The sequence below is a fragment of the Chiloscyllium punctatum genome, chromosome 5 (genome assembly GCF_047496795.1).
Source record: "Chiloscyllium punctatum isolate Juve2018m chromosome 5, sChiPun1.3, whole genome shotgun sequence".
Classification (NCBI taxonomy): Eukaryota; Metazoa; Chordata; class Chondrichthyes; order Orectolobiformes; family Hemiscylliidae; genus Chiloscyllium; species Chiloscyllium punctatum.
The window spans coordinates 101,636,307-101,659,253 of record NC_092743.1 but is presented as its reverse complement, the minus strand read 5'-3'; the positions used below and the strand labels follow the sequence as shown (position 1 = coordinate 101,659,253).

Below are 22,947 nucleotides of genomic sequence, written 5' to 3'. Positions count from 1 at the left end.
AGTATACCCCAATAACCTTTAACTCCAATCAGAAATCTGTCTACCCTCAGCTCTGAATATACTCAAGGACCCAAGGTCCATTGATCTCTGTGATGCAGAATTCCAACTACAAAGGACCCTCTAAGAGTACAAAGTTCCCCTCAATTTAGTCTTAAATTGGAGACATCTTAACTTTATATTGTAACCCCTAATTCTAGATTCCTCAGGAGGGAAATCTTATGAGCTAAATCCTACATTTTTTTGTCTAAGTATCAGTTTCGCTAAATTTCATGAAGGGTTTCTCTCCATGGTGACAAGTGCATTCTCTTGATGCATACCAAACTACCTACCCTGCCCCAACCTCACCCTTCTCATCCACTTCTATCACCTGCTATACCCAAAACAACTTGGAATCCCAGGATGTCCTGGTATGGATCATCATGCCTAGTGCAGGTGCCATCTTTGAAAACCCATTGTGCACCAGAGGATGCCATGCACAGTTCCTGACACTCACTCCAGATATGACAGAGAAGGGATATTTGGGCCCCGCCTTGCAGGCTGGAATCTAGCAGTCTTGCAGGAATGGGGGGTGGTGCAGAAGTGGGATTTCCTCTTCCCCCCCCCGGAACAGCAGTGGAGGTCATGACACCAAAACTTGCCTGGAGGTTGCCATCTGACAGTACAATTTCAGTCGACTGGGGGAATTCACAGCACTGTAGGGAAAAAGATCAATTACCTTCTTTGCTATGCCACCATAAGTGGCATTACCTTCTCTCAGATATCTCATATTCATTCTACCTCTGTTACTGTACCCACCTCCCACCAAGGCTCATGCTCTACCACTCTCACTATTGCCTGCAACATCTTCCCTCACTCACTCTCACCCATCTCAACACCCAACACCACTAACCCTGCATGCCCTCTGCACTGCCCACTCACTCATGACAACTCCCACCTCCACCAGCAGTGACAGCTGTGCCACCCGTTTTCATCTCCATTAATTCCAGTCTCTCATCCCAGGAGGAAAACATCCCACAACAGAACAGAAGGAGCCAAGATGCATAGTGTACTGCCTGACATTTCGCTCCTCACACCTCATGAAGAGAGGATCCTGACTTTGACTGCTCTGAGCAGCTGACTGACCGTATTCAAGCAACAATACTGCTACTGGACTGTGTAATGCTTAGTATAGCAGGACCCCTTGAGTGATGGCTATCAATCTTGACTTGACTGAGGCCAGCTAACAACCATGATAAGCTTCCTGGCTTTGTGCCTGTTCCAAACATCAAAGAAATACAGCAGTTGGTGTGGTATTTCTGGCTGAGGGACCAAAGTGCGTAAGTGCAAAGCAAGGCAGGATGCTTTGAACACTCATGTAGGTTAAAAGTGAGGGATGACTAATAGGATTGAACTTCAAAAAGGTCAGCAGCGACTGGATGGGGTGAATGGTTTCCTGTTGTGCTGGACTATCCTGTGATAGACTACAATATGGAACGCTCATCTGTCCCAGCATCCTTAGAAGTGAGCTAAAATGAAGTAGAGATGATGGATGTTGTGTGCGTCTAAATAGGTATTAATACCAAAGTGCATCAAATAAATGTGGAGATTCTAACTGATTAAAGACTTAACAACCATCTAGTTGTGTTCAATAAGTTCACATCAGTTGTATGACCCTTTGAACTGATACATTGTGTGTAATATATCCTCCCTCACCAGCACATGAAGAAGGAGCAGCACTCTGAAAGCTTGTGCTTTCAAATAAATCTGTTGGACTATAAGCCAGTGTTGTGTGATGTTTGATTTCATCAAATAAATGACTGACAACAGCTCATTATTCATAATCCTATGCCCCAGTGTGAATCAGCAAGAATCTCAGCAAGGGATGGTGTATGGGTATCAGCAGTATCAGCAAAGGGTCATTTTCGGTGTAAAGAACAAATTCCCCCTCTACTCTTCTATATTGCTGATGAATGGAAATGAGAATTATTTCTGGAAGATTACAAGTGAAATTCTGTACTTTAGATGATTTGGGTTTAATTTAGATCCCTTTTGGCACACAGTCAGTTTGGTAACTTCATGCCTGAGTTTTACTCCACATTCTGATACTCCACATTCACATTAAATGGCATTAGCAACACATTAAGACAGATTGTGTTGTTTAATTTGTCTCTTTGAGTATACTGTGAATAAGAAACATATGTCTTTTAGCAAATCTGTTCCAGTTCTTATAAAATAATGTTATTTTCAAGATTTGAAATACAATTGGCATTCAAAGCAACTGGCTCAAAGCCAACCTCCAACCAGCACTATGTAAGGCCCTAACACTAACCCAAAGTGTTGCACAGCATCATGTTGACATGTGTCTTTTCAAGCATAATTCAAGAGAGCAAATCTACATGTACAAGGTTCTTCTTAATGTCACTACAACCCACACATAGCTCAAGGGCAATGATGAAGTCCAATGTAAACTGCTACACCTTGCTGTTTTAGGCTTGTCCCCCCACGTGAGAATTTAACATGCATTCTCCCCCATCTCTTGACATGATGAATATACTAAAGGTTTAGGAATTACCTTCTGTCTATTTATGAATAGACATTTATTTAAATCTCTTTATTCAAATTCAGGCCAAATAATTCATTCTGAGTTCAGTTACTGGTGCACCTTACCATAAATAAAAGTGAAAGCCTTGCACGTTAACTGACATCCAGAAGAGGTCAGAGTGGGTGGTACAAACTTGAGGCTGAGTGTAAGTTGAATATTATAGTTTCCCTACCAGTACAGGTTTACTGCTCCAACAATTTTAGCTGTGCCCCTCAGAGAATAATTTCATGTACTCCACTCAATGTACGTGACGGGTGGGCGGGGAAGCTGTTACATGCAAATCTTAAGGGTAAACGCCATCCCCCACGAAAAAAAATGTAACTTTATACAAGGTCTGTTAAGCATTATTGAACGCGATGTGTAATTTTCTTTGCACAACATATTACACAAGACAAATGCAATGGGTGAATCAGAGATTGTTTCCTTCTGTCTCGCTCCCAGCTCCGTCGCAATGTTTTATTTTTTAAATTGCAACATTGAAAAAATACATATTTTTGAAATCTCCAAGTGATTTAATATGTATCCAGATGTTGCCACCTTGAGCCCTGTGTGCGTGCACCCAAGGCATAAGCGGTAACAAAACAGCTCAGCTCCGGACGACGGTGTTTTCTGAAGCTATTTACAACAGTAAGAGAGGGAACGCTGTATCTAAGGAAATATACACATACATACACAGTGATCCCTGTCCCTTCAAATCTCCAACAGACATGCCAGAGCAAATTAACTAACGCTCCACACCCAGAAGGGTAAGGGACCGATATCGGTATCCAATTTCCTTTCTCTGTCTCGTACATACATACAAACACAGAGCTCTCGATGCATTCCCCCCCCCCCCCTTTACATTATACTTACAGAGCAGTTCGTTTCCTCAAAACCGCTTGTATAAATTCACTCCCCATTGCAACAACAAAACAATCCGCTTCGCTAAATATGCAACAGTCTCTTGAGAAACGAAATCTCTTTTTACGGTTTATGGTAAGAATGTATCTCTGGTCAACCAATCACCCAGCTCCGTGTATTGTGATATTTATTTTTAAAAATGCAACTTGCGAGTATTAAGCTGGTTCTGCGTGTATGTGTGTGTGCATCATTTGCAAAGACGTAAGCAGTTTGCGTGACACTTCACATAGATGCACCTCGTAATCGTTTATAATCGTTTTATACACGAGCCTAATAAAAATACTAAACGTTGCTTTTTGCAGAAACCGCCAACTTACCGAAGCGCCTTTTATTAGGAACAAATATACCAATGCAGAGAGACAGAAAAAAAACACGCCTTGGGTTCCGTTGACTTGAATTAACTTTGTAGCTTGTTTGTGTTCAGTTCTGTTGGTATAAGATGCTATCAATAAAAAGCAAACAGCGGTTGCACAGTATGTGCCTAGTGGGGAGAAGGTTACAAGTTGACGATTACATTACTCTACAATATTTCCCCTGTTGTTTAATTTCTTGCATTAAATTACTGACGTATGCTGCAACCAGGCAGAGGAGTGATAGGGGAATATGAGTCAAGCTCAATTTGTTCAGTGTAGTCACGCCTCCTCCACTGTACTGATCGCTGACTATCAATATTAACAATTCAGAAACGCAGCTATGTATCAGACAGCAATTTTTTTTCTCTCTCAAATTACCCTTTAGCAATTGTACTAATGCTACTAAACCCCAAATTAATTTACTAAAACTGCAAATCCATTGATTCAATAATATAATGCGAGTTGTACTTTTTGCTTCTGAAAAACAAAAGCTTGCACTTTTTAAAATGTATTAAAATAAATTTAAGCGTTATGAAGGTGAAATATAGTCATAAATCCATATCAAAACGGAGAGCATTAAGATTATGAAGGATACATGGAACATTTTACTCTGCCTGTTATTTCTGTTATTGTTCTCATCATTAATTCCTATTGCCATATCTATAATAGCTATAGGTAGGAGAGTATAATTACATTGTTACATGTTTACATAGGCAATTTCCATTCAAATGTGATCGTAAATACTGTCTCAATGAATAGTGGAAGCTGATTTAATAGGAAATCTCAAAAAGGGATATGATTTGGAAAACAAAAGAAATTGCAGGGAAACGTGCAATGAGCAGTCAGAGATATACACCTTGAAACAAAGAAAGATAGAAAATAGGAACAGGAATAGGTAATTCAGTCTTTCAAGCCTGCTCCAGCATTCAGTATGACCATGGTTGGTCATCCTTCTCAGCATCCTCTTTCTACTTTTGTCAGAGTTTTGGATAGCTCAGTTGGTTAGATTGTACTGTAGAGTGATATAAACCGTGTGGATTCAGTTCCAATTCTGGCTAAGTTTATCACAAAGTTCCTGCCTTCTTCACCTTGCCCCTCACCTGAGTCATGGTGTCCCTCAGGTTAAACCCACCACCGGATGCCTCTCGCTAATGAGAGACGGGTCCACTGTGGCCTTACTTGCTTTCTCCCCATACCCTTTGGTTTCCTTTAAACATAAGAACTATATCTATCTCCTTCTTGAAAATATTCAATTTCTGGCCTTCACTGCTTGGTGTGACAGAGAATTCCATAGATTAACCACGCTCTAGGTGAAGAACTTACACCTCATCTGGGCCTAAATCCTAATATTCTTATACCTTATGTTCTTAGACTGTGATCCTGATGAAACAAACTGATAGTTCTTGCAAAGAATTTGCACCAGCACTTTGGGTGAAGCCAAATCATCTCCCTCTATGTTTCTATACAACAATAAGATGATGACTTAATTACAAATGTCCACCTCAAATTTGTGATTCTTGACCTTAATCACAATTCCTCATGGTCTTGATTTCCTTTTACACCAAGCAGGAGATGCAGAATGTTAATATTTTTGTTGTACAAAATTAAGTGCCGAGGATTGCATTAAATTCTGTTGTAGTTGCAATGAACTAAGATTGTGTTTGATTAGCACCCTACTGCATAGGAAATAAACTGAGTACAAAATTAGCATCTGTTTAACAATGATAGTGTTGGAGAATATTAGCTGTCACTGGATTATAATATTCTAACTAAAGTCCATAAAATGTATGGTTTATATTAGGGCAATATTGTTATGATTCCATACCAGAACACCAAATTTATGTTAGGATCCAGCTAAGGACCAGTCATGCTTTTTTAAAGTAGTCAAAGTGTAAGATTCCAGGGATTTTCTAAGAGAACAAAGCCACAAGATTCCACACTTTTGAACAAACTATGTGCTTTATAGAACAGTAATACAATCTACTTCACGTAATCTGAGGCAAATGTGGGGAAGAAACTGTTATTGAACACCCCACAGAGCTTATCAAATAGTAAATACGATCAAGACAGAATTTTCAGCCATTTGACCCCAGTGCCCACACTCAGATGCCAGTGAGACAGTGGGATATCAAATTTCATTAAAATTCACAAGGGATTCCAAAGGATTTTCTAAGGGTTTTTGACAATCGGGCCTTAAACCTCTTTCAAAAATAGTTTAGTTATGGACTATTTCACTGAGTGTTCATGTTCTAGTTGATTAGCCTCCTTTCCTGAGACAATGCTCCTCTCAATTCTGGAAACTGCATTCCAGAATTTACTCATGAGCAGGATTCCAGCTTTTCACCAATAGCTGGATTTACCTACCTCATACTACCCTGTATTTATATCCAGTTAACCACCTGTTGAAGAGGCAGTGCTCCGAAACCTAGTGCTTCTAAATAAATCTGTTGGACTGTAACCTGGTGTTGTGTGATTTTTAACTTCGTCCACCCCAGTCCAACACTGGCAGCTCCAACTCATTTATTCAGCTGCATTAAGCAACTCAAATAATCCCTTCTTGAACCATAATTGCACAGAATTATTCAACTATTCTTGGTACTTCTTCTTTTGAGCCCCAACACACAAAATCAGTGTAGCTCGATTGCCTTCTCAGCAGTCCAGCTGAGCAACAGCATAGTTAAAACATAATCTGCCTGCCTTCCTGTACCCCACTACTTACTGCCCGTGTTCTCTGAACTACTCTTCAGCAGCTCTTGAACTATTTTGATTGACCAACTGAAAATAACGCAACAAACTCTATCCTTATTCCTAGGCAGATTTGAGTGTAGCTATGTGTTGGAATACTTGATTCCCTGAATATTACAATTCAGAGTTACTGCCTTTACATAGATCAAATAGATATAGCAAAAGAAATTCATTACAATGTGTACTAATGTTGAAATTTGATACTAAAGCCCTAAACATGGTCTCTGGTCTATTAAACAACTATTTATGCCTATTTATTGTCAATTGAATTTTAATATTTTTTCCAGTTTGACACACTTTCAGCAAAGTTCATCTGGACCTGTTATCGAGTTAGACATGAACTATGGAGAACATTTAAATATTACATTGGAGGACTCGTAAAAACCCATTGAACAGCATTTCCGCCATTCAGCTCGACACAAATTGACTTAACTCTACCATTTAGTTTTTGATGCTATATGATTAAATTCAAGGCTTGCCTTTTGCCAATTATTTGAAATTATCACAGTGGCTCAGCGGTTAGCACTGCTGCCTCTCAGTGCTAGGGACCTGGGTTCAATTCGTGCCTGGGGCAACTGTCTGTGTGGAGTTTGCACATTCTCCCTGTGTCTGCGTGGGTTTCCTCCCACAGTCCAAAGATGTGCAGGTCAGGTGAATTGGTCATGCTAAATTGCCCATAATATTAGGTGCATGGGGGGGGTTGCTCTTTGGAGGGTCGGTGTGGACTTGTTGGGCCGAAGGGCCTGTTTCCACACTGTAGGGAATCTAATCTAATCTCTATTTTGATTGTGGTTTGACAACATTTTGAATTTTCCAACTTTTGCAACCACTTCCTCCCCAAATCTTCCTTGAAATTTGAGTGGTTTTATTCTACCATCTTCCATTGTGGCATCTCAAAGCTCACTTCGCTTTTCTTCAGCTCTCCCTCCCATCATACATGATTGTCTAGCTGAAAGAAGATCTTCTTTCCAGCTTCTACCAATGTAATTCTTAAGTTTGCCACTAGAAGCCATATGAGAGCCATGGGCTAAGAAGTTAATAGATTTCCAAGAGGTTGAGAGATCTTGCAGCGAAGTGGATAGTATCCCTGCCTTTGGTCCAGGAGCTCAGAGTTTGAGTCCTACTCAGGACTTGATAGCCGAGGAATAAGCATTTTATAACGTTGCTATACAGGTTGATTATCGATTTGCAAATCATTTCCATAAGCATCAATGTCAGGAAGTAAGTGGTCAACCATTTGCTGAAAAGAATATTTGAACTCTACTTCCACTATCCATAGCTTCAAATTGCAACATATATGTAAAAGTGCATTTTGCCAAAGGAACTTGGACTCCCTAAGTAGATTGTAGTACATTATTCCCACCAGAGAGTTTGCCTTCCTCTACCTTTCTTCTGTATAGCTGTTAGCATTGCTGATCAGGATGAAGTTTGGAACTCATGTGAAAATTAGATTGCTGGAGAAGTGTAAAGAATGATTTACAATGTGGCACCATAACTGGTGTGTGTTTTAATTTGCTGAATTATGCTTAATCCTCTGTAATTTAGCATTAGCTACTTGGCGTCCCGACTGGAACAATGTACACAGAATTTATTTCTTACCAGTTGATTTGCATCATCTTCTGAAATTTCATTTAGAAACAAAGGGCCCCACATGGATAGTACCATCATAGATAGTCAAAATAACTGCATTAAGCTACCATGCCATTTGGGTTTTTCAAATGAGTTAGCCAGAATGTGGTTCAAGACTTAGAACAGATATAATAGAAGCCTTGTTTTGACATGCACCTGGATGTACACATAAAATTCAGCATCAGCAGACATAATTTTATGAGATCTGTGGCATTTCCATTAATTACAAGGCAACTTCAAAGCACTATTTGTGCATCTGAAGGCAATATAATTATCTTTATTCACAGAAATGGATACAGCTATACAAACAATAAGATGGTTTTCATGATAGAGAACTGTGCAAGTTAATTCTTGTTTTCCTGCAACTAGTCATGGTAAACAATCAAACACTTAACAATTATTCAGCAAGGGAGAGAATCAGCATGTGACAGTAGGGTCCCACTCCAAATAAGGGTCTGCAGAGTGCTTAGAATAGAGTATGTATGTTAAAGGAACAATTTTGATGTTTGAACTGCTTCACAATATATCGCAACAAAGCTGACAAAATAATTCCAATATGTTACACACAACATAAAGGTTAGTAAGCAAATAATATGTTAAAAATAATTCATAAAAGAAGTAGGTGCCAGATCAGGACCACTTTTTTCAACATATTCAAATGTTATGGATTTTATATACTAAAAACAATTTATTTTTCCAAGATAAGGTTATTTGGGGAATAACTTATAATTAATTAGAGATAATTATCGAACTGAGCATCATTAGAGTGCCTCATTAGTACAGTTTTCATTCATCATACTTTTAAAGGGTTAATTATATCTGAACTCTGTACTTGCTGATTGAAAGTACATGATGGTTGTGGCTTGCCAGCACCAGTGATGCATTTCTGAATATGAATCTAACCCATGGAAAGATTGGATAGGAGAGTAAAGCATTTTTCAAGATTTGAATATTGTGTACAAATTATGCAGCACACACATTCATGCTGAAATGCTTGATTCTAATAATGAGAAGCATGCAGTGACTTGTTTACAAAACATAGCCAGTCTTAAGAATGTTAACTTCAAGATTACTCTTGCTATTTTTTCCAGTATCTCTTTTTAATTTAACGGCACTCAGACAAAATGTTTTGTCATATGCACCAACTTGTTAATTGTAATTACGTTGTAGATTGCAGTCTTATAATGTCCTCTCAAACCAAGTTGATATTTAAATAGAACTGAGTTTATCACTTTAAATAATCTTAGCTTAGATTGACAAAATAAATGTTTTTTGTTGCTAGAAATACATCTGTTGCAGGGGGATTCAGACCTAAAAAAGGATCTTTTATGCCATTTTTTTGTTAATGACTATGGTCCTAACTGCCAACTGTATGTTAACTGAGAGTTTAATTTTATACAATTGCTGGACTGGGGGATTCACTTGACCTTCAACATATAGGAACATAATAAAACTGTGATTGTTGGATTTCATGATATATTTTAAAACAGTGTTTCTGTAAATAAAAGCTTATAAACACGCAAAGGTTAGGGTCCAGTTATATCTTTTACCATCTGCTAATTAGTGACTCGTTCCTGGGCTGCATTTTGCAGTCTAGGATTAATGAGTTACTTCCCACAGAGACAGTGTATGCAATAATTGAAATAGGTACAGTAGATTCTCACCAGAAACACTTCAATGTGCAATTCCAGCAGAAAACACCATACTGAGATCAAAAGTGAGAGTGTACCTTGGCCATTGCTCTCTCTAGGCAAGTGATGTTAACACATTCTTTTAAACACACAAATTTGCATTCTGGCCAAGATGATCTAATTAAGCATATGCAGAGGGATTTTCATCTTGGTTAGCAGAAACCATAAATCATTCACACAGGGGAATTTTGCCCAGTATCTGACAAGGCCAATTGAGAGAAGCAAGGATCTTTATGTTCCTCATTCTAAATGATAGCTTCTCTGTAACAGGCATCTATTCCTAAAGACTTAACAGATTATGAATACACCATGGAATACATCGTACGTGTTGTGCTGGGATAAAAGCAGGTTGTCAACTCTGAAATATTCCTTTGAAATAGTATTTCAAACCACTTGCTCCTCACACATCACACCATTGTCCATTTATCAGATGCATTGTCTGCCGATGCCATTTGGAAGGGGATTCCTTTTTGTCCCAGTTAGATCAATCTTAAACTGTTTACAAATCAGATTAATTCTTTCATCACCAATACATTTATTAAAAAAATAATTGAATGCTGTAGATACAAGAGTAGGTCAGAGTCTGGGAATTTTTCAGTGAGTATCTCACCTCCTGACCCCATCCACAAAGCACAGGAACATCAGAGAATAATATACCACACTTGCCTAGTAAATGCAGTTCCAACAACCCTCAAGAAGCTGACCACCACCCAGGACAAAGCAGCCCACTTGATCAGCACCACATCTGTTATCTCTAACCCTCGCTCCTTTCATCACTGACAATCAATGGCAGTGGTACATATTGTTTACAAGCTGCACAAAGGATCCTTCAAAAGTGCCTTCCAAATTGCTCAAAATCAACTGTGGTTGTGTGAATCAGGTCTCTCACATGCCTGACACCAGACTTTATGGCTGTGTTCTACTTGGACCTTGATCATGAGGAGGACCACAGAAATGTCATGAAAGTGTCCCTGAAGAGGTTCCCATCAATTTCTGGCTTGCGACTAACCAAACTGAAAAAAATTTATTCAGGAAGGGACCAAACATATTGAGAAACATGATTGGAATGACACAGCTGAGGCATCAGAGAATACACAGAAACATGTTATCTACCCAACCCATCAAGCACCAAATGTCCTGCATGTTTCAGATTTTACAGATCGTACATTGAACTCGTCAGTCATTGTTGACCGCCCTTCCCAAACTGAGTGGAAGCAACTCATCCTTAATCCTGAGAGACTACTTGAGAAGAAAGGGGAGAAACCCGCAAACTCCACCACTTTAGAAGGACAAAGGAAATATGTACGTGGAAGCATCACCAAATATAAGTTCCATCCAAGTCACCGACCATGCTGACTTGGAATTATATCACCATTTTTCACATACAAAATTGAGTGAGTCGTTCCCTAAAAGTTATGTGATTGTACGATATGGACTGCGGATATTCAAGAAGGTAGTTCACCACCTCCTTTTCAAGGTTAATTAGGAATGGATGTTCCTGGCATAGCCAGGAATGCTCATATCTTATGAACAAAAGAATACACTCAAACAAAATATTTTCAAAAACACTATCTTATTTAATTGGTGCATCACCATCACCCCTGCCCCACATGAACTGGCTCTGAGCTGCTGCTCACAGTAATGTGGAAATTAGGTTTTCAGGACAATCCTGGAACATTAGCAATCCTTGGCATAAATTATACCTTGACTTGTGGTCACGTCATCCAAAAGAATCCAGTAAGTGAGTTGGGTTTATGAGTCATAAGCTTATACTTAGACAACATAAGAACATTTATGAAAATATGACTCAGACTTTAGATGTTAATAATATTGGCGAATGATAAAATGGCCACTGACGAAGTCAATATGGAAGGTGGTAAATATGATTGAGTTCAGGCCTGTTTTCCAACCAGTTTTCCTTCAAAGCCTATTCTGTTTGATGGTGAATTTAAAAAAATAGTGGAGTTTATCATTATTCTAAATACAGTAAAGTGCTTATTTCTACAACAGAAAGAAAACTGATTAACTTACATTTTTCATATTCTAGCCTGGATGTTTTTATAATTGCTATAAATTTAACAGCTCAAATTTCTTTTTAGTCATTTTTTAATTATTAAAATTTAATCATTTGCACATGTATTTGAATAGATTTTCTAGAGTTCTGGAAAAAGTTTTCAGTCACTTACATTTTAAAATAGAGTTATACTGGAACAGATTAGTCACTGCTTTTATAATTAGTTGTCTAAATATGTACGATGAGCTGGTTGGCAGACTCCTAAATAAAAATGGATTGCTTTTAGGGAATTTTTGCCCTGGCCTTCACTCTCTGGTTTCTCAATAATTCAGCCAGCATACAACAATATAAAGCTGCCGCATGAAGGCAGAGAGCTGACTGTCAAACTAAAGAACATGTCACCAAGATCTGGTTTGATTTGTTCAGACAATGTTATCATTGAATGATTCCTTTTCCAGTTGTAAGAATTCTTTGTTTCCCCACCACGCCTTTCCAATGTTTTGTTTTGAAGATGGGGGAAAAAATGTACAGCTTATGACAGCTTCCTCCAACTATGGGCAGTACTGAAATATATCGTGTACTATTGGGGTATGTATTTTTTATACACACAAGAATTTGTCTGCTATCTATGCCCTTGCACAGACTCTGGCCTCTTTCCCTATTAAATTGTGCTAAGTGCATTTGAGTGTATAATCCCTTTGTGTTGGGATTTTGTACCGTAGTCAGGCCCACCATCTTGCAGGCTCAGCATAAAAAAATGAAAAAATTTATTAGCAGAGGACCTCAGTATCCTGCAGTGCTCTAATCTACTCTCAGAGATTAGTTTGCTAATTAAAAACAAAAAGAAAAGACCACCTATTTTCAATAATGCCAAGTAAATACACTGCTTAGAACAGGAACTTCACTGCTTGAGTGACTCATTACGAGGCAAGGTACTTGGCCTTTATTAAATCCCCTGAAGGCTTGTTTAAATACACACAGGCATAAAAAAACAACAAATACCTCAAAATCAAACATTGAGAGTGGCTCTAGACAGCACTGGAGCTCATTAAATTTTAAATCTATTAGTTAATACAGAGCTACTCATTCTACAACCGTGTTTCCTTAGAAGTGACCTATTTTTCGTCATGAGATAGGCACTCGAGTTAACAGATGCTTATCTTGTAATCTGTTTTCCTGCAAGCAGTTCAAACACTGGTATTTAAATCATTTAAAGATACCAAATGCCACTGCATTACATTAAATTTTGTGTGTGCTGGCTTGTTATGATGACATTAAAGTAGAATACTTATTTTTCCATATCCTCACCAATCCACTGTTCTGCATTGCAAATTCCACAGGTTAGACCAATTAAGCTTCAGGCTATGTAGATTTACACTGAGTCAGTCACGAGTGGGAGGGAGAGGCAGCAATCAATATTTTCTGGAAATAAAAATAAATACAGGACGTTCACTTCTAGGCCCAGAGGCAACCATTATGCATTAACAACCATTTACAGCCTACCAGCTGTAATCTAATTAATATATAAGACCATTTGGGAAATCCAGTACGAACTCACTAGCTGTTCATATCCTCCCCATGAAAACAAAAATTGTTGGAATCAAACATGCTCAGAACAAAGACAGCAGTTAAATCAAAGCTGTTTAGCAGCTTTTAATAAGTGAAATTCCTCTCAGTTGAATAACTGAGTGGGCTTCTTGTTACTGGAAATTGAAATGCATTACATTCGGGTGAGGGGGAGAGAGCTGATTCTGGAGGAACAAGTAACGATTGTCATTCTTTCCTATCCTCAATGTACTTACTCCTGCAGCCAAGAAATCTCCTTGAAATGTTATTTCTTTTTATGTCTGATGATAAGTGAGATTTGATGGATGTGTGTGTATATATGCTATGTATATAATAAAAAATGACTGTAGACTGCCAGAAAAGCACAGTTAATATTCAAGGGGACCTTGTCCTTTTTCCAAAATATCTTGCAAGATGCTATTTTCAAAGCTCTTTAAATAGAGGTCTATACAAAGGCAGGATTGGTGGCACAATAGCATGATCACATCATTGACGTATCCATGTGATAAATGTTTAAAGTCAAATGGAAAAAAAATGCATGGTTGCAAATGTCTTGCCTGTCATCTCAGCCAGCAGCCAAAAGAGCAGATTTGGAGCAGAATTCGCAGAGAGCTTTGTCCTTGGCTGTTTGACTTTAAATATGGCTATGAAATAAACTATCAGAAAAGGCACACATTCAGAGTGCACATGAAGTGACTGAGTTGACTTCATCCTCTATGGGGACAGTTATACTCCACAAATTACAACTTGCTACATGTCGTGGATGTCAAAAGAAAATCCATAGAACATAGAGAAAAGTCACTTGGATCATTGTGGCTGTAATGGCTTGCTTTGAAATAGCTACCTCATTCATTCCATTCCCAGTTCTATCCCTATAGACATGCATTTCTTCCCCTTCAAATACTTATCCAGATCCCTTTTAAAAGCTACCATTGAAACTGCAACCATCGCCCTTTCACACAGAACATTCCTGATCATAACAACTTGCTGCATAAATAAATTTATCCTCATTTTGCCACCAGTTTTTTTTTGCCAAATATGCTAAGTCTGTGTCTTTTAGTTACCTACCCTCCTACCAGTGGAAACAGTTTTGTCCTAACTACTGTACCAAAACCATTCATAATTTTGAACAACAACCATACACTCATCATTATATTGTTTGAGAAAAATGAATAAAATAACCTAAATCTAACTTCTTTAATTCAGGATATTTTATCCCAACACTTTAATAGTAACTTTCAAAAACAAACTGCAGTAAAATTGAAGGACCACATTCTAGGTCATCATTATCTTCATCATCTTTACTCACATCAAGCCGTGTTCACTCATGTGCTCACTGACCTACATTGGTCCCTGGTTTAGTATTGCTTCAATCTCAAAAATCCCAGTCTTGTTTTGCAATCCCATAAGAGCCTCACCCATTCCTTTATCATTCCTATATTCCTTTAAGTCAATGTAATCTATTTGTGGGGTCTTCCTTGTCACAAATTGACTGCTGGGTTTTCCTACATTAAAGCAGTGATTAATCTTCAGACATACCTCTTTGGCTGAAATGTGTTTTGCGACATCTGGAGGTTATGGAAGGTAGATAAATGCAAACCCTTCTTTGTACAGCATGTTAATTTGGAGATCAGATTTTGAGGCATTGATCAACTTCACTTGTGAAAAGTTTTGTGACCAGGAGAATTCATTTGAAAAGAATATTGTGGAATTACGAGACAGGTCTCTCAGTACCTGAAAAAAGAAACATGAAGCTATTATGTGTGGAAGCTTGAAATACTTAAGCTGAAGCTTCTTGATGATTACATTTAATCAGCAGCAAGAATCCTCAACCATGTGTTGTTGCTCAGATGGAAGTAACTACTGTTCACTCATAATGGTGGAGTTGTGCAGTATGCAAAGAAAACCACGTGCCTGTAAACATGCTTAGCACTACACTGTAAAACTTGTTGGGGACTGTCCTGGCAGCAGTAACATTACTTGAGACATAGAGTCGTACAGCATCAGAACTGATCCTTTGGTCCAACTTGTCCGTGTCGACCAAGTTTCCTAAACTAAACTAATCCCATTTGCCTGCATTTTCCCCATAGCCTTCCAAACTCTTCCTATTCATTTGCCTGTCCAAATGTCTTTTAAATGTTAGAACTGAACCTGCATCTACCACTTCCTCTGACAGTTCATTCCATGTGTGAACCACTCTCTGTGTGAAAAAGTTGCCCCTTAGGTCCCTTTTAAATCTTTCTCCTCTCACCTTAAAATTACGCCCTCTAATTTTGAACTCTCCAACCCGAGGTAAAAGTTGATCAAATGAACTGATTGCTTGACAATGTTTCTGATGGTGGCATGGCTTGTCTTTGTGCCTGTTTGGAATAAAGTTTGTAGAGTGGAGTGCCCAGGGCAAGAGTCATGAGTCCTGCCAGGATCATGGGTACAGATCCTTGTGATGTTCTGCTAGAGGTCTCAAACCAGCTGCTCACTGAGAGAATGAGAATGCTTTGATTCATAAAAGTGCCTCATGAGGAATTGTGACTGCAGTCGAGAGCACATTGCAAGGCAAGCATCTGGAAGAATGTTTTGGTTGCTCCTCCACTGAGAATCTTGGTCTCCTGCCTAACACAGTATTGGGTTGGACACTGGAAGGTGTGGTCAATGAAGATTCTGGTTTCATATAATCAAGGATCACATCCATATAGACAACCAGAAGCAGTGTTAGCCATACCCTTGGGGCTTGCACTGTGACTGCAGCATGTTAGAGAGCTCAGTGATTCTTTGTGGATGTTGGTTTGCTCACTGAGCTGGAATGTTCCTTTTCAGATGTTTTGTCGCCATATTAGATAATATTATCAGTGAGCCTCCAGATGAAGTGCTGGTAGCATGGCCCACTTTCTATTTATGTGTTTAGGTTTCCTTAAGTTGTTGATGTCATTTCCTGTGGTGACATAATTTCCTGTGGCAATATCATTTCCTGTTCTTTTTCTCAGGGGGTGGTAAATGGGATCCAAATCAATGTGTTTGTTGATAGATTTATGGTTGGAATGCCATGCTTCTAGGAATTCTCATGCATGTCTCTGTTTGGCTTGTCCTAGGATGGATGTGTTGTCCCAGGTATAGTGATGTCCTTCCTCATCTGTGTGTAAGGATACTAGTGTGAGTGGGTAATGTCTATTTGTGGCTAGTTGATGTTCATGTTTCCTGGTGGCTAGTTTTCTGCCTGTTTGTCCAATGTAGTGTTTGTTGCAGTTCTTGCAAGGTATTTCGTAAATGACATTAATTTTGCTTGTTGTCTTTATAGGGTCTTTCAAGTTCATTAGCTGCTGTTTTAGTGTGTTGGTGGGTTTGTGGGCTACCATGATGCCAAGAGGTCTGAGTAGTCTGGCAGTCATTTCTGAGATATCGTTGATGTAGGGAGAGTGGCGAGGGTTTCTGGATGTGATTTGTCTGCTGGTTGGGGTTTGTTGCTAAGAAATCAGCGGGCTGTGTTTATTGGGTACCTGTTCTTTTTTAATACACTGATTTTCCTCTGCTCTGCGTAGTTCCTGTGTGCTACAGTGTGTTGTGATGCGTTGAAATAACGTTTTAATGCAGCTTTGTTTGTGGGCGTTGGGATGATTGCTTCTGTAGTTCAGTATTTGGTCAGTATGTGTTGTTCCCCATTGGCTGTTTGCTCTACTGCAACACCTAGGAATGGCAGTTTGTTATTGTTTTCCTCCTCTTTAGTGAATATTCTGCCAGGAAGAGTATTATTGATAGTCTTGAAAGTTACTTCTAATTTATTTCGTTTAGTGAGAACGAAGATGTCATCCACGTAGTAGACCCAAAGTTTGGGTTGGATGGTTGGCAGACTTGTTTATCCAAGTCTCTGCATTACTGCCTCTGCTAAGAACCCTGATATCGGAGATCCCATGGGTGTTCTGTTGGTTTATCTGTAGGTTTTGGTGTTGAAGATGAAGTGAGTGGTGAGGCATAGGTCCCCTAGCTTGATGATATTGTCCTTGCTGATGAAGTTAGTGGTGTTTGGTGTATGTGTCTTTGGTTCTTCTAATAATGTAGTCAGTGTTTTCTTGGCCAGGTTGGTGATGTGAACAGGATTGTTACATCAAAGAGACCATTATTTCTTCCTCTTCTATCTTGGTGTCTTTGATGGTCTTCAGGAATTCTTGGGTGGAGTGGATGAGTGGCATGAATCTTCTACTAAGTGTTTTAGTCTTTGGTGTAGCTCCTTGGCCAGTCTGTAAGTTGGTGTTCCAGTTAGCGAGACTATGGGTCTAAGGGGGGCTCCTGGTTTGTGAATTTTGGGTAATCCATAGAAGCGTGGTGTGTTGGATCCATCTGGTTTCATTTTTTGGAAGGCGGTCTTATTTAATTCTCCAGATTTCTGAAATGTTTTGAATAGGGCTGTGATTCGGTTCTCTAGTTGTGGGGTCGGGTCTATCGGCACTTGTTCGTAAATAGTACATTCGCTTTCTCAATGTAGTCTCTTTGATTTAAAATGACTGTCAAGCATCCTTGTCTGTAGGTAGGATAACAATATTTTAATCTTTTTTTTAGTCTTTCTCATGCTTTCCTTTCTTGTGTATTGAGCGTGTTTCTTTCCTTTTTCCTGCTTAATGTTGGTGAGATTGTCCGTCTGATGGTTTGCTGAGTTTCTTCTGTGAGGTGGTTTTCTTTCAGTGTTGTTTCTAATGCTGCTAAGAAATCTTTCTTGTCCACATCCTGGAAGTTGTAATTTAATCCTCTTATTAAGACGGCTTTGTCGGTGTCTGTTAAAGGTCAGTCATATAAGTTTTTTTATCCATGCTTCTGTGTTGTCTGTGTTATTATTTTGTGTAAGTTTGTTTAGGTTTTTTTTTCTGCAGGTCTAGTTTTTTTCATTTTCTGTGTTTGTCGCTGTCTAATGCTTGTGGCTTGTTGTACTGTGTCGGTTCATTCATGCTCTATTGCATTAATGAGTAAAGTTTTCTGGCCCGAAATCGCCCAGTTGTATTTACGAAGTCTGTTGTGGGCATTATCAGTCATTTTTCTAAGCATTCTGCAGCCATTTTCGCTCTTTGTGAAGGGAAGATGCCCGAGACATTGATGCTCAGAAGAAGGATTGGCTTTGGGTTGAGCCTTTTGCCCCATGGAATTATCAATCCCTCTCCTGCCTTCTTTGCTGCCCTCCCAGTCTTAACAGCTCACCGTCAGATGCAGCCAGGATATCAGGGCAACACCAGGAAAACATTGCTCCGTGTGAACAGAGTAAATTTTCTCCTGGTGGCATAATCCCACAAAATAAAAAGCATCCAGAAGTCCAAGAGCAGCCTGTAATGAGAAACCAGAAGCAAAGCTACCAGTATTGCCTGGTCCCTTTAAATAGCACTGACAAGATGTCTGTCCTACAGCATTATATTGAGCTGGATGAGTTCAGCAAAACACTGAGCTATTCAAATATTGCGAACAGACCCTGCAAGATCAGAGAATCTCAACATAAATAAACTTAAGTAACCCTGATGTGCCTTCCTGATGTGAATGCCAACCTTGTCCAAGCTGACTTCAAGTTGAAAATATGCATAGGGGCCCACAATATTTGACACCTTCATCTCACCTGAGAAATGAACCCTTTAATTTTCTAGGACTTAATACGTTATCATCCATCCAATCCTTTGCAGAAAATTGCATGTCTTATCTTTAACATCACTGTCACTGCCCTGGTTGAAAACCCCTGACACAACTGCTGCTAGACCAAGGGTATGCAAAGCCTTTCCATTTGTCTTTGAAGCCATGCAGCTGGAAGGCCTTTTTAAGTAAAACACAAAAAAAAATGAAAATAGTCCAAACTTTCTTGCTCTCAACAGGACCCAAATGAGTGTGCCAATGTTTAAACAAAGAAATTGCTGTACAAAGTGATTTAACAAATAATTAGTCTGCAAGTAATACATGTTGTCTATTAATTTAGATATAAATTAAGGCTTGTTTGACTTAATTATCTGTCGGACTTTGTCCCCCGGTAACCACTTAGCACCTTTTAATAGCCTCATAACTGTCAAAACATGGAGTTTTGTCACCAGATTAAATTATGATAAGCAAACTAATTTATTTGAGATTATCAATCATCTCAATCTCAATTATGCCATGTATACACTGCAGTTTCTGAAAGTAGGAACGCGGAGTTGTCTCAGTATAGCTCAGAGCAAAGGTGATATGCATTATTTTAGTAACAATTGACTCAAATGTCCTTTATTCCAAGGTCTGGTTCAGTATTCCTGTGTGACTATCCCTGAAACAAAACATCCAGAAATTTTGAAGTGTTCCACAATTGTGGAATTAAAAAAAACTATTCTTGGCATGCAATAGAATGGAGGCAATGTAGTCTCAGGCTGAATGTTTAAATCCAGGAGTCATAGAGTCATAGAGATGTACAGCATGGAAACAGACTCTTTAGTCCAACCTGTTCATGCCGACCAGATGTCCCAACCCAGTCCAGTCCCAACACCGGCCGGCACCCGGCCCATATCTCTCCAAACCCTCCCTATTCATATACCCACCCAAATGCCTCTTAAATGTTGAAATTGTACCAGCCTCCACCACTTCCTCTGGCAGCTCATTCCATACACGTACCACCCTCTGTGAAAATGTTGCCAATATAGGTCTCTTTTATATCTTTCCTCTCTCACCCTAAACCTATGCCCTCTAGTTCTGGACTCCCTGACCCCACGGAAAAGACCTCACCCTATCCATGCCCCTCATAATTTTGTAAACCTCTATAAGGTCACCCCTCAGCCTCCGACACTCCAGGGAAAACAGCCCCAGCCTGTTCAACCTCTCTCCCTATAGCTCAAATCATCCAACCCTGGCAACATCCTTGTAAATCTTTTCTGAACCCTTTCAAATTTCACAACATCTTTCTGATAGGAAGGAGACCTGAACTGCACACAATATTCCAACAGTAGCCTAACCAATGTCCTGCACAGCCGCAACATGACCTCCCAACTCCTGTACTCAATACTCTGACCAATAAAGGAAAGCATGCCAAATGCCTTCTTCACTATCCTATCTACCTGTGACTCTACTTTCAAGGACCTATTAACCTGCACTCCAAGGTCGCTTTGTTCAGCAATACTCCCTAGGACCTTACCATTAAGTGGGTGAGTCCTGCTAAGATTTGCTTTCCCAAAATGCAGCACCTTGCATTTATCTGAATTAAACTCCATCTGCCACTTCTCAGCCCATTTGCCCATCTGGTCAAGATCCTGTTGTAATCTGAGGTAACCCTCTTCACTGTCCACTACACCTCCAATTTTGGTGTCATCTGCAAACTTACTAACTGTACCTCATATACTCGCGTCCAAATTATTTATGTAAATGACAAAAAGTAGTGGACCCAGCACCAATTCTTGTGACACACCACTGGTCACAGGCCTCCAGTCTGAAAAACAACCCTCCACTACCAACCTCTGTCTTCTACCTTTGAGCCAGTTCTGTATCCAAATGGCTAGTTGTCCCTGTATTCCGTGAGATTTAACCTTGCTAATCAGTCTCCCATGGGAACCTTGTTGAACGCCATACTGAAGTCCATATAGATCACATCTACTGCTCTGCCCTCATCAATCCTCTTTGTTACTTCTTTAAAAAACTCACTCAAGTTTGTGAGACATGATTTCCCATGCACAAAGCCATTTTGACTATCCCAATCAGTCCTTGCCTTTTCAAATAAATGTACATCCTGTCCCTCAGGATTCCCTCCAACAACTTGCCCACCACCAAGGTCAGGCTCACCAGTCTATAGTTCCCTGGCTTGTCTTTACTGCCCTTCTTAAACAGTGGCACCACGTTAGCCAACCTCCAGTCTTCTGCCACCTCACCTGTGACTATCGATGATACAAATGTCTCAGCAAGAGGCCCAGCAATCACTTCTCTAGCTGCCCACAGAGTTCTAGGGTACACCTGATCAGGTCCTGGGGATTTATCCACCTTTATACATTTCAAGACATCCAGCACTCCCTCCTCTGTAATATGGACATTTTGTAAGGTGTCACCATCTATTTCCCTACAGCGTCTATCTTCCATATCCCTTTCCACAGTAAATACTGATGCAAAATACTCATTTAGTATCTCCCCCATTTTCTGCGGCTCCACACAAAGGCTGCCTTGCTGACTTTTGAGGGGCCCTATTCTCTCCCTCGTTAACCTTTTGTCCTTAATATATTTGTAAAAACCCTTTGGATTCTCCTTAATTCTATTTGCCAAAGCTATCTCATGTCCCCTTTTTGCCCTCCTCATTTCCCTCTTAAGTATACTCCTACTTCCTTTTTACTTTTCTAAGGATTCACACGATCTATCCTGTCTATACCTTAGATATTCTTCCTTCTTTTTCTTAACTTAACCCTCAATTTCTTTAGTCAATTCCCGACACCTACCAGCCTTTCCTTTCACCCTGACAGGAATATACAACTGCTACAGGAAGAATAGAAAGGGAGGCATTATCTCATTTCTGAAGGCTTCTCATTTTCCAGCCGTCCCTTTATCTGTGAACATCTGCCCCCAATCAGCTTTCGAAACTTCTTGCCTACTACCGTCAAAATTCTACAATTTAGAACTTCAACTTTTAGATCTCGTCAGTCCTTTTCCAACAACATTTTAAATCTAATAAAATTATGGTTGCTGGCCCCAAAGTGCTCCCCCACTGACACCTCAGTCACCTGCCCTGCCTTATTTCCTAAGAGTAGGTCAAGTTTTGCACCTTCTCTAGTAGGTACATCCACATACTGAATCAGAAAATTGTCTTATACACACTTAACAAATTCTTCTCTATCTAAGCCCTTAACACAATGGTAGTCCCAGTCTGTGTTTGGAAAGTTAAAATCCCCTACCATAACCACCCTATTATTCTTAAGATAGATGAAATCTCCTTACAAGTTTGTTTCTCAATTTCCCTCTGACTATTAGGGGCTCTATAATACAATCCCAATAAGGTGATCATCCCTTTCTTATTTCTCAGATCCACCCTAATAACTTCCCTGGATGTATTTCCAGGAATATCCTCCCTCAGCACAGCTGTAATGCTATCCCTTATCAAAAATGCCACTCCCCCTCCTCTCTTGCCTCCCTTTCTATTCTTCCTGTAGCAGTTGTATCATGGAACATTTTGCTGCCAGTCCTGCCCATTCCTGAGCCATGTTTCTGTAATTGCTATGGTATCCCAGTCCCATGTTCCTAATCATGCCCTGAGTTCATCTGCCTTTCCTGTTCGGCCCCTTGCATTGAAATAAATGCAGTTTAATTTATTAGTCCTACCTTGTCCCTGCCTGCCCTGACTGTTTGACTTGCTTCTGTTCTCAACTGTACCAGTCTCAGATTGATCTCTTCCATCACTACCTTCCTGGGGTCCCACCCCAACCTTACTAGTTTAAATCCTCCCGAGCAGCTCTAGCAAATTTCCCTGCCAGTATATTAGTCCCCTTCCAATTTAGGTGCAATCCATCCTTCTTG

At 39.6% G+C, this 22,947-nt stretch overlaps 1 protein-coding gene across 3 annotated transcripts in view; it reads right to left on the bottom strand.

Moving 5' to 3' along the window:
* The window catches only part of znf516 (zinc finger protein 516), a 156,321-nt gene extending 152,269 nt beyond the window's left edge, over nucleotides 1-4,052 (bottom strand). For 2 of the 3 annotated variants that reach the window (XM_072570870.1, XM_072570873.1), the window contains exon 1: nucleotides 3,434-3,614. The gene's annotated coding sequence lies outside the window, so the exon portion shown is untranslated. Of the gene's footprint in view, nucleotides 1-3,433; nucleotides 3,615-3,798 lie in introns of those variants that run through there. The other variant, XM_072570869.1, reaches the window with a different exon arrangement.
* Nucleotides 4,053-22,947: the final 18,895 nt, after the last annotated feature.